Genomic DNA, 12,266 nt, shown 5'->3' with positions numbered 1-12,266 from the left:
AAACTTTATTTGCATGATGTGAAAAGAAACCACATCATAAATGTGATCACGTGGGACTTTAGAAACAGAGGATCGCTGTGATCAGAGAACCCGGCCTCGTTAATAACCTGTACTGATCTTTTTGTAGTTTTAAAGTCCGGCCCCACAGCTCCACACAGTCGCACATGTGAGGAAGTAGAGCAGTAAATGATCTGCAGGCCTTATAGCTTAATACATCCTCTGTTTGATACTCACTCAATAACCACTTTAATGTTTCCATGGTAACCTGTGATCAATCACAGCAGCTGAAATAAATAAACTCTTTCAGTTTGAATGTTTCACATTTTCCTTCAGTTTCTTTTTGATGTATAAAAATCATAAATGTGGTTTTCTTCATATTAAGGGACAGTTTGTTAACATCAGAGCACATTTTAAGGACTTCCAGCTTCCTTCAACAGCAACAACACATCCTGTAACTTTATCACACAACTAAATCAGTTTGGATCATCTGCAGAAATAACACATGTGAACAAACCAGCAACATCACAAACATCATGAATATAAAGTGGAAAGAGCTGTGGACCAATCAGAGGTCTTGGGCTCCTCACTGTGGCTGTGTGCTGTGTACCTGTACAGGTGTGTGTGAGCTGAAGCCCACGCTGTGCGTCAGGTAGGAGGTGAACTGTTCAGGTCTGAGCCTCAAACTCCTGCAGGGACCAAACGTCTCCTGAAAAACATCCATAGAAAAGAATCTTTGACTGTCTGAGCTCATCTTCATATTCTCCACACTGCTGTGACCTGCTATATGTTTGTATTCAGCTTTCAGGGCACGCTTATATCACATTCATGTTTTGGGGCGTGAGCGAGTGTGATGGAGCGAGCCGCTCAGACGTGAGAACACAGCGGCCATTTTGGGAAAAAGTGTCTTTGATTTAGCCAGAAATGCACAAATATCCAACAGGAAGTGACACGGGGCCTCAGAGAGGTCAGCTGATCAGAACTAAAGTCAAACAACTTCACTCCAAACTAACTGCTCAACACAATCAAAGTGAGCCGACCCACAAGAAACAAAGAGGACTTAAATACTGGCTGATCAGAGCAGTGTGAGACATGAGGGCAACACAAATACCAACAATCATCCAACAACAGCACAAACATGGGCCCCCAGTGAGAGGGCTGTGCTGGGTTTGGTCCAATCAGCACTTCCTGTGTAGAACTACCAGCAGCCCTCAGCAGTCACATGGAGCCTTCAGCAGCAGCAAAACAAAGAAATGTGACAAAGACAGAATTTAACTGTGTTGTATAAAAGCTCACTAAATGTGCTCCAAGTAGAACTAATGGATTTCACCAAAGTCCAAATGAATGAGTGAGATATATGAACAAGAAGTGTGGGTCATTATATTTGTGTGTGCAGTGTGTGTGAAACTAACACAACTCATACTGCACCAAAGTGTTGCTGCACGGGGCCACTCACTGCATAGTTGTGTGTCTGCAGGTGCGCCCGTCACACCAAACATCTTTTGCTGTGGCTGTTCCACAGCTGCATTATTATTTATTACTAGAGCTACAATAATAAAGCAATGAGGAGGGGGAAGTAATAAATATGAAATAATGTCATTATGATGATTCCATGTGTTTCACTATCCACTCTGTGCAGGGCAAAGCTTATTACATGTTTAAACTGTAGAGATACAATCATTTTACTGCTGTAACATCCAACTTTTGTCTTATTTAAAATATAAATCTAATATAATCTGCTTCCTAATGTATGTTCTTTAAAATACAGCGTGTGTTTTTAATATATTATAATTATAATAATTATGTGGACATGCATATTAGATCATTTTTAGTGAAATATAATCCCTCCAGAAAGGCAGGAAAAGCCCGGAAACTTACTTTCAAACTAAATATGTTCCCTAAAACGGTGACAGAGCTACAGACCCATGACAGCCTTACACAGGTAGCCAGCAGCTGTGACCAGCACTACTTGTGCAGTTAATAAAAGGACAGGTAATGTTTGTCGCGCTGTTGCACACACAGCACGCTCGTTTGTTTCAGTTCGTCAGTTGCAACAAGACAACTTACCAACGTGTACGTAATGAGCTAATACTCCTGTGTGCTACACACTACAGTGTACGCTGTACACCTACTTACTGGTTTTATCGCATCAGTCTGTGTCTCTGAGTTAACTTGTGTTTCTCCTACAGCTCCGGACCGCTAAAAATGCGCGTGCTCTTTGTGAGCTCGTTCCCGGCTCGTAACCAGCGCGTTCTGCCGTCGAGGGCGATCATTGGTTAATAGTGATCATGTGACTGATGCAAGCCAGATCCTTTTATTTAGCCAAACTGTGATTAATAGTTAAATATTATTGTTGAGGGGCACAGACAGGACTCCGCACGCACACACACATTAAAAAAATAATAATAATAATTTTTTTTAAAAAGTTGCCTCAACAAAAGGGCACTTTGGGCACCCATCAGGAAAGGGGCGGGTGCTCAAGTCCCTCTAGCCCCCCCCCCCCCCCCTGCACGTGCCTGAGAAGCAGAATAAAAAGCTGAGTGTGAGGGTCAGGGTGCTGTCTCAGTGCAGAGGCTTCAGGCTGAATCCTGCTGAGCTCAGAGTCAGACTCACCTGTGCAGCTTGGACAGGTAAACACATCAGGAGATGAGGAAAGTTGGCAAAGTACAGACATTCAGTAATGAAGTCCACAAATAGACTTTGTAGACATAAGTCTACAAATACTACTGTTAAAAATACTCCAGTAAAGGTAAAAGTACTGATTCAACTTCTTTACTCAAGTAAAAGTAAAAAAGTAGAGGTGTGGAGGTATGTAACAACGACAGGAGAGGTCTCAGTGTCTCACTCCAACAACTTTATTAACTGACAGAACTTCACATATAGTCAGCGCCAAAATCTCCACCCCCACACTTCCTTTCAACTTGTGTGTGAGTGGAGCCACCTGGTGGTCCGCCACACATACCCCCCCTTGAACACACAGTCAGGTCTCCATTCAGTCCAGGACCCTGGGTCTAAGCAAACGACCCGCACGACTGAACCTGGGAGGGAGAGAACAGGCAGAGGAAGGTCCATCCTGTGAACGAGGCTGGTGAAGGCGAGCAGGAAAGGCAGGAGGAGGCTCAAACGTTGGTGGTCCGGGGGTAGTCCTGGGGGGGAAACCAGAGACTGTCAACCCCAGCGCAGGAGGTCGGCCACGGCGAGGGGCCTGGGCCGGCACTACATCACTGTCCAGAAGAACATGTGCTGGTTTAAGTCTGTCAACACACACAGTCTCCCTTCGACCCCCAAAATCCAAAACAAAATGTTTCTGGCCCGGTTCAATAACCCTGAACGGGCCGTCATACAGCGGCCGCAGCGGTGTCCTGTGGGCATCGTGCCTGACAAAAACAAACTTAGCAGTCTCTAAAGTCTTTGGAACAAAGGTGTCAGGCACGCAATGGTGCACCGGACCAGGAACCCGAAGCGAGTGCAAAAGCGGGGTGAGAGAGAGCACCGATGGATCGAAGCAGGGAGGAGGATTTTCAGGCAAGAATTCTCCAGGCACGCGGAGGGGCTGACCAAACACTAGCTCAGCTGGGGAAGCGCCGAGATCCTCCTTAACCGCAGAGCGCAGCCCAAGCAAAACCCACGGGAGGCGGTCAACCCAATTGCCATCCTTTAAGGAGGCGCGAAAGGCAGCCTTCAGCGACCGGTGGAACCGTTCACACATCCCATTAGCCTGCGGGTTGTATGCGGTTGTGCGGTGGACTTTAGCCCCCAGTCCATCAGCCATGGCCGACCAAAGCTCGGAAATGAACTGGGGGCCTCTGTCTGACGTAATGTCCGCGGGTGGGCCGAAACGCGAGACCCAGGTCGACAAAAACGCCTTGGCCACCACTGCTGCGGTAGTGGACGCCAGGGGGACCGCCTCCGGCCACCTGGTGGTCCAGTCAACAACAGTCAAAAGGTGCGTAAAACCTTGTGACTGCGGCAAGGGACCCACCAGATCGACATGCACATGATCGAAACGTTTGCCGGGTATGAAGAACGGCTCCAGGGGCGCCTTGGTGTGTTTATGAACCTTCGCGCGCTGGCAGGGAATGCACGCCGACGCCCATTCCTTAACAGATTTGCGAAGGCCTGGCCAAACAAATTTAGAGCTGACCAGTTTAACAGAGGCCCGGACCCCTGGATGAGAGAGAGCATGTACCGAGTCAAAAACTTGACGACGCCAGGAAGCGGGAACCACAGGGCGAGGGCGGCCGGTGGAAACGTCACAGACGAGGAGGGGACCACCGTCCTGCACGGGTCTGTCCTCCAGTATGAGGCCCGTCTGGGTGGATTTAAGCGCGAGGATGTCAGGGTCACCGCTCTGATCGGCAGCCATGGCGGAGTAGTCTATGCCGAGAAAGACGGGAGAAACCAGCGCACGGGACAAACAGTCAGCCACATGATTGGATTTACCAGCCACGTGCCGAATGTCCGTGGTAAACTCAGAAATGGCTGCCAACTGGCGCTGCTGGCGTGCACTCCATGGATCGGAAACCTTGGACATGGCAAACGTCAAGGGTTTGTGGTCCACGTATGCGGTAAAGTGACGACCCTCGAGAAAAAACCGGAAATGACGAGACGCCAGGTGGAGCGCCAGTAGCTCCCTGTCAAAAACGCTGTAATTGCGTTCGCTGTCACGTAGCGTACGGCTGAAAAAGGCGAGCGGTTGCCAGACACCCGAGATTCGCTGTTCCAGCACCGCACCCACCGCTATGTCCGACGCATCAGTGGTCAACGCAATCGGCGCTGAGGGGGATGGGTGGGCCAGAAGGGCAGCATTAGCTAACGCTGACTTAGCATCAGAAAACGCTTGGATGCTGTCCGGAAACCAGTCAACGGGGTCATTAGCTTTTTTACCCTTTAACGCCCCATAAAGGGGCTTCAGCAGATGTGCCGCTCTGGGGAGAAAACGGTTGTAAAAATTCACCATCCCCAAAAATTCCTGCAGTGCCTTAACAGTCGTGGGACGCGGAAATTCCGAAACAGCTCGGACTTTGTCAGGCAACGGAACCGCGCCCTCGGCGGAAACACGGTGCCCAAGGAAATCGAGAACGGGCAACCCAAACTGGCATTTAGACGGATTAATAATCAGTCCATGCTCCGCCAAACGCTGAAAAACCTGACGCAGATGGAACATGTGCTGCTCCTTCGAGCTGCTGGCCACCAGTATATCATCAAGATATACAAAAACAAAGGGCAGCCCGCGCAAGACCGAGTCCATCAACCGCTGGAAGGTTTGGGCGGCACCTTTCAGGCCAAACGGCATGCGCAGAAACTCGAAAAGGCCGAAAGGTGTAATTACGGCGGTTTTGGGGACATCCTCCGCGCGCACGGGAACCTGGTGATATCCCCGTACCAAATCGATCTTAGAAAAAACCGAGGTTCCCGCAAGATGGGCGGAAAAATCTTGGATGTGGGGAATGGGATAACGATCGTTCTCCGTGACATTATTAAGACGGCGGAAATCCCCACAAGGTCGCCACCGACCATCAGATTTAGGCACCATGTGTAACGGAGAAGCCCAGGCACTGTTCGAACGCTGCACGATGCCCAGACCCTCCATGGTGGCAAATTCTTCCCTAGCGACAGCCAGTTTGGCGGGGTCGAGGCGGCGCGCGCGCGCGAACACCGGGGGCCCTACTGTAGTTATGTAATGCTCTACCCCATGCTTCGTCACCGTGCTCGAGAAAGTGGGGACAGTGAGTGAGGGAAACTCAGAAAGCAAACACTGAAAAACGTCACCCGAATCTACTGAGTTAGCATGCACCACGGGCTGAGCACCCCGAGTCAAACAGGGTAATGAGGAAAAGGACACAGCATCAATTAAACGTCTGTTAGCCACATCAACCAGTAGTCCGTGAGCACAAAGAAAATCAGCGCCTATTATAGGCACAGAGCTAGCAGCAACAACAAAGTTCCACTGAAAGTCACGGTCGTGAAAGCAAACAGTCACCAACCTTTCACCGAAGGTTTTGATGGGAGAGCCATTAGCCGCTGTTAGCAATGGCCCGCAACCCTCAGCTAGCCTGTCCGAGCCAGCCGGGGGAAGAAGGCTCTTCTGTGAGCCGGAGTCCACCAGGAAACGCCTCCCCGAGCGCGAGTCCTCTAAGAAAAGCAGCCTTTCCTTGTTGCCAGCGGTCGCGGCTGCTACAGAGCGCTGACATGCCCGTTTCCCTGGGTCTGGAAACTGCAAGGCGGGAGGCAGCGCCGTGCCTTCGCTCCAAAACGCTGGTGATAAAAACAAAGCCCCTTTCCGCGGTGCCGCCGTGCAGCGATTCCGGCCACAGTGGACGAGTCGGAGGGCCCGTGGAGCATCGGTGAGGGGGAGGGGGAAAACGCTGGTGGGTCCTGAATAACCGTCTGGACGCCGAAAGTCCTGGTAGCCAGGAGGATGCGATCCGCCTCTTCCGCAAGGGAGCGGTAATCCTTCGTGGCCAATAGCGGGGAGTTGGCAAGGCCAGCGCGCACTGGAGCCGGCAGCTGTCGAAGAAAGAGGTGGGTGAAGAGAAATCCTCCGTCCTCCGCGCCCAGCAAGGACAGCATGCTCTCCATGAGCTCGAGGGCGGTGCCGTCGCCCAGGCCCGCGATGGAAAGGAGTTTCTCGGCCCGCTCAGCATCAGAGAGGGAGTAACGCCGCAGCAGCAGCCCCTTGAGGGCGGCGTACTTGCCCTGGGCTGGGGGATCCCGGAGGAGAGTCATCACACGGCGGGTTGACAGCGGGTCAAGTGAGGCCACCACATGGTGGTATTTAATGTCGTCGGCTGAAACTCCACGAAGAGCAAACTGAGCTTCTACGTGCATGAACCATGAAGGAGGATCGTTAAGCCAAAAATCCGGCAATTTAAGCGCCACAGCAAACGCAGCCATCGGCGGAGGTGAAGGTCCGGCGGCCGCCGATGCTTCCAGGCCAGAGCTGGCTTCGTCGTCGAGCCTTAGCATGTTCACTACAGGGGTCACCAATGTGGAGGTATGTAACAACGACAGGAGAGGTCTCAGTGTCTCACTCCAACAACTTTATTAACTGACAGAACTTCACATATAGTCAGCGCCAAAATCTCCACCCCCACACTTCCTTTCAGCTTGTGTGTGAGTGGAGCCACCTGGTGGTCCGCCACAGAGGCTCTGAAATGTACTTCAAATAAGAAAGTAAAAAGTGGCTCTTTGAAGGATGTTTGTAAAATATATTTATACTGGGGATACAAGTCTGGTCTAAGTCTTCTGTCAGAGAGACTGCAGCAGTCCAGGAGTTTGTTAATTGTCTTTAATTAAGTCCCACAAAAGATTTGTTTACATGAAAATGTTTGTGAGGCTTAATCTGAATTCGGTGCAGCCAAACTTGAACTTCTTGTTTTATAGTAAACAGCACGTGTGACTATAAACATGGTTTTCTGGAAACAGAAATGGGCAATTTTATAATTAGCAGAGTCAGAGATAACTAGGAAAACAATCACAACACATCATCTACTCAACACAAGCAACATCTCACAATGTCCACAAGGGGTCACTGCAGACCCAGAATTGGCTAAATAGCGCATGTCGTACAAGTTGCTAATAGTGAGGCATAAATATGGCAAGCTAGCAACAGCTAAAGGAAACCATAGAAAAGTCCTTTATTCCTCATCCCGCTGATTGTAGTCATTGCAGGAGATTACAGCCAGATTATAATCAGCATCATGTTAATGAATCTGCCAAAGTAAGAACACTTACAGATCCATCAACTCACTCAGTCACACAAAACTGCATCATAGCTGCGTCACAGCAGCTCCTTCAGTCATTCCCACTCTGTGTGCTGAGCACGTGACCACTGGTGCGCTTGGTTCCTTTGGGTGCACTTGATTCTTGCTTCTAGACATCCTGAGGCCGAGTCAGAGCAGGAAGTTGGAACAATGTTTGTATTTTTGTGCAAAGCTAACTGAAGCTTGTGCTGCATTAACATAATGATAAAATCATATCAGTATATGTGAGTACAAACTTTAGTCTAACTTTTTATTCTAACTGTATTCAGCTTGAACCAGAAGAAAAAGAAGGACAATAAAACTATGTTTCTATTTCCTGTTGCTACATTGTAGAGGGCGACTTTGCCTCTAAACAGGAACATGTGTACAGCCCTGCATCAGCAGCTTCATTCTTATACAGACCTTTCTACTCTGTGTGTTAAACTGAGCTCTATGTTTGCTACATAGCAGTCAATGAATCCAGTTTTTACACCACAGTTAAGTTAATGTAGTTAAATCTGTGTATTTGTAACTCAAACATTCAGTGTTTTAAACAGAAACCTGACTTTGACATATTTAAGTTGGTATGAACACAGTCAGAGCTGCTGCTGCTTTTATTGTTCTGTTGCTTTTTCAAAGCTTTCTGTGCAAATCAATAGAAATATTTATTGTTGCATCTTAAAGCTGCCAGCACAGCAGCAGCATGAGGAGAAGAGTGTTTGCTCAGGAAATACACGGGTCCCTGAAGAGTTCAAACAGGAAATATTCCTGCATTAAATCTGCAGTTCAATCATCAGCAGATTACTGTCAGTGTCATCTGTCACCAGGCAGGTTTTAACAGGCGCCACATATTATTAGAACACCCTTTTATATTTGGATGATAAACACATTTAGTTGTGTTTGGTCTTTAACTTGTGCTCAGTTTCCACAATGAATTCATGATGGAAATCTCTAATAAACTATCAAAATAGACACTATTTCCCCCCCACCACACTCTCTGTCTGTGGCTGGTGCCCCCATCCTCTGGTGAGTTGGTGGTTCTCGGTGCTCGGGTGTGTTCTGGCTAATGGCTGCTTGGTGGGGCCTGGCCCCCCTGGCTCTGTCAGGCCCCTACTTGGGGGTGAGGAGGTCCTTGTTGGGTTTTTGTTTATTTAGGCAGGTTTGCAGCAGATCCTCAGTGTTTTTTCTCTCCCTCTCCTTCTGTAAACTTCATCACCAATTTCTTTCTTTCTTTTTCTTTTCTGTTCTGATTCTAATATCGCAAAATAAAAACTCCTAATAAACTTCTAATAAAATATGACCATTATAGCAAAAGCAGTAATGATGCACTTGGGAAAATCACAACACATGTAAGAAGTAGAAAGTTCAGATATGTGTTTAAAATTGTAGGGAGTAAAAAGTAGTTCTCAGGTAAAGTACAGATACCTGAAAATTGTACTTAAGTACTTACTGCCCAACTGTGGAGAAGAGGAGAGTTTTATTCCTCACGTTATGTAAATAATAATGTAAACTTTATTGATCCCTGTGGGTAAACTCCTCTCTGCATTTAATCCACTCACTCAGTGAAGCAGTGGGCAGCCATTGGGCGCCCGGGGAGCAGCGTGTAGGGACGGTAACTTGATCAGGGGTACCTGAGGGGAGCTGTTCAGGGGAATCGAACCCCTGATCTTCCGATCATGGTCCACCACTCTACCTACTGAGCTATCTCTGCCTGATAAATGAGTTAGCTGTTAGAACTGTCATCAGTTACTATGAAACTATGTAATCAATATACAGTAATAATGTAACATTAGAGTACTGACCTGAATGAGTTTTGCCTCCTGAGGGTTACAGCTGTGTATGATGTGTTTAACAGGCACAAACTAAGCTGTACAAACATGTTCATCCAAACTTCACATTAAATACACCTCCATGAGTCACCTGATGGTAAATGGTAAATGGCCTGTATTTATATAACGCTTTTACTAGTCCCTAAGGACCCCAAAGCGCTTTACATATCCAGTCATCCACCCATTCACACACTGGTGATGGCAGCTACATTGTAGCCACAGCCACCCTGGGGCGCACTGACAGAGGCTAGGCTGCCGGACACTGACACCTGATACACACCTGTGCACGTGTAGTTGTGAGACTGTCAGCTTTCAGTGAGCTCACATTTAGGCTGCGTCCACACGTACTCGTGTATTTTTGAAAACGCAGATTTTTCTGTGTTTGCACCTTTCGTCCACACGTAAACGCCGTTTTCGATCACTGAAAACGGAGATTTTTAAAACTCAGTTTGTGCTTTTACGTGTTGACGAGGAAAACAGAGATTTAGTCACGCAACGTCAAAGGTGTGCGCCTTTTTTGACGTGCCGTTGTGCGCCACGTTATTGTTTACATGAGATGAATTTCTACAATGGTGGATAAACACAAAATACTGTTGCTGTTAATCTATCTGCAGTTTTACACACGTACATGTACACACACAGTTACTGTCCCTCCATTTACAAAGACGTCAGAGTGAACAGAGTCAACACAGACGCTCTCACAACCTAAATCCAGACGCCACGTCGTTGTTGGTTTTTAATGAATTTAATTTGTATGTAATTTAAATTTATGCATGTTGTATGCATTTGTTCATTCCTAAGTTGTGAGTCTACAGCAGCCAGAGTGCTGATTTTGGTCATTAACATTTGATGAAGGCACTTAAAAACACAAACACTTTTCAGAAGTACTTCAGGTTTGCATCAAACCTGCTCACTCTTTCCCTCCCAGGCTTCTAGACTCCTGATTGGCCAACATTTCTACACGGCGTGGATTTGACATGTTCTTGACCGTGTTTGACTGCGTTTTTGGCGAGATTTTCTTTAAAACACAAACAGAAAATCTCAGTTTTCCAAAGTACGTGTGGACGTAGCCTTAGTGTGAGCAGCCAAACATGATGGCAGACTGCCACAGATCACTTCTGAGGAAAGAGAAGGCGTTCAGCTTCCTCATAGTTTCACACCTGCATGAAGCAGCAGTGTGTGCATATCAGTATGTGTGTATGTGTGTGCGTGTCCAGAGTCAAGCTGAGACAGTGTCCTTCGCCCTGCCAGGCTAAGTAAACAGTCTACCAGCCAACCCAGGTGGCCTTGCATGGAATGGGAGGAGCAGTCACAACACAGTCGTTATCAGGGAGTTTTTGTTCAGCTCCAGCCTTGAGCCCACAGCTGGCGCCGAAGGGGTAGCTGCATGAAGTGATGGTGGTTTTTTCTTTTATGCAAACAACTCATGAGAATTTCAGAGCTGTTCTTTAACACTCCAACACCGACATAGGTCTCTCAATTTCCCGTTGGAGAGCTGCGAGCTTTTCCATGATGTTATCAAGCTTGCGTTCCGTGGTGTTGTCATTCTTGTGCCCAAGGAGCCGATTCTGAGACCTCACGACCACAGTGAGCTGACCTAATATGCGCGCAGAGGTGTTAGACTGAGCCTTCACTGCAGCCGTGAGCTTGTCCAAGCTCTTAACCATGCTGCACTCAGTGGGCCCATTCTGAGAAGTCGTGGCTCGTCCCATCGTTTCAATTCCAGCGGGCAGCCTTTGGGGGGTTTGAACAGCCGGTTCCGCTCTCTTAATTCTCCGATAAGCCAGGGCCAAGCCAGCTCCAATCAGCAAGAACCCTGTTATCATGGTTCCGAATAGGTAGATATCTTCAGCGTCCTCGATCGACAGTCCCGCCAGGCACACGATCCTCCATGTCTGCCACCCGTCCATCGTGTATCCGGCAGGGAAAGTCCCTCCAGGGCACTCGGGGTCTCCCGACCCGGGGCTTCTCGTTGAGAAAAGGGTGTCAATTGCATTCAGAGACCAGTTGATCAAATCCATAATTCTCTTTTAGGTTTTAGAGAACAGACTGTGAGAGAGTGTTCCAGGGAAAAATAAGTAAAAGCACGAGACACGACAAGGACATAAGAAGCTAAGCAGGGAAGATAAGGGAGAGGAGAAAAGTGCGACCGCCTTCGCTGAGAGCCAAACGAGACGTGTAGGCTGCGTCCACACGTACTCGGGGATTTTTGAAAACGCAGATTTTTCTGTGTTTGCACCTTTCGTCCACACGTAAACGCCGTTTTCGATCACTGAAAACTGAGATTTTTAAAACTCAGTTTTTGCTTTTACGTGTTGACGAGGAAAACAGAGATTTAGTCACGCAACGTCAAAGGTGTGCGCCTTTTTTGACGTGCCGCTGTGCGCCACGTTATTGTTTACATGAGATGAATTTCTACAATGGTGGATAAACACAAAATACTGTTGCTGTTAATCTATCTGCAGTTTTACACACGTACATGTACACACAGTTACTGTCCCTCCATTTACAAAGACGTCAGAGTGAACAGAGTCAACACAGACGCTCTCACAACCTAAATCCAGACGCCACGTCGTTGTCGGTTTTTAATGAATTTAATTTGTATTTAATTTAAATTTATGCATGTTGTATGCATTTGTTCATTCCTAAGTTGTGAGTCTACAGCAGCCAGAGTACTGATTTTGGTCATTAACAT

The sequence above is a fragment of the Astatotilapia calliptera genome, chromosome 3, assembly GCF_964374335.1.
Source record: "Astatotilapia calliptera chromosome 3, fAstCal68.1, whole genome shotgun sequence".
In the NCBI taxonomy this organism is placed as follows: domain Eukaryota; kingdom Metazoa; phylum Chordata; class Actinopteri; order Cichliformes; family Cichlidae; genus Astatotilapia; species Astatotilapia calliptera.
The sequence above is the reverse complement of the archived record's forward strand: the minus strand, read 5'-3'. Positions refer to the sequence as shown.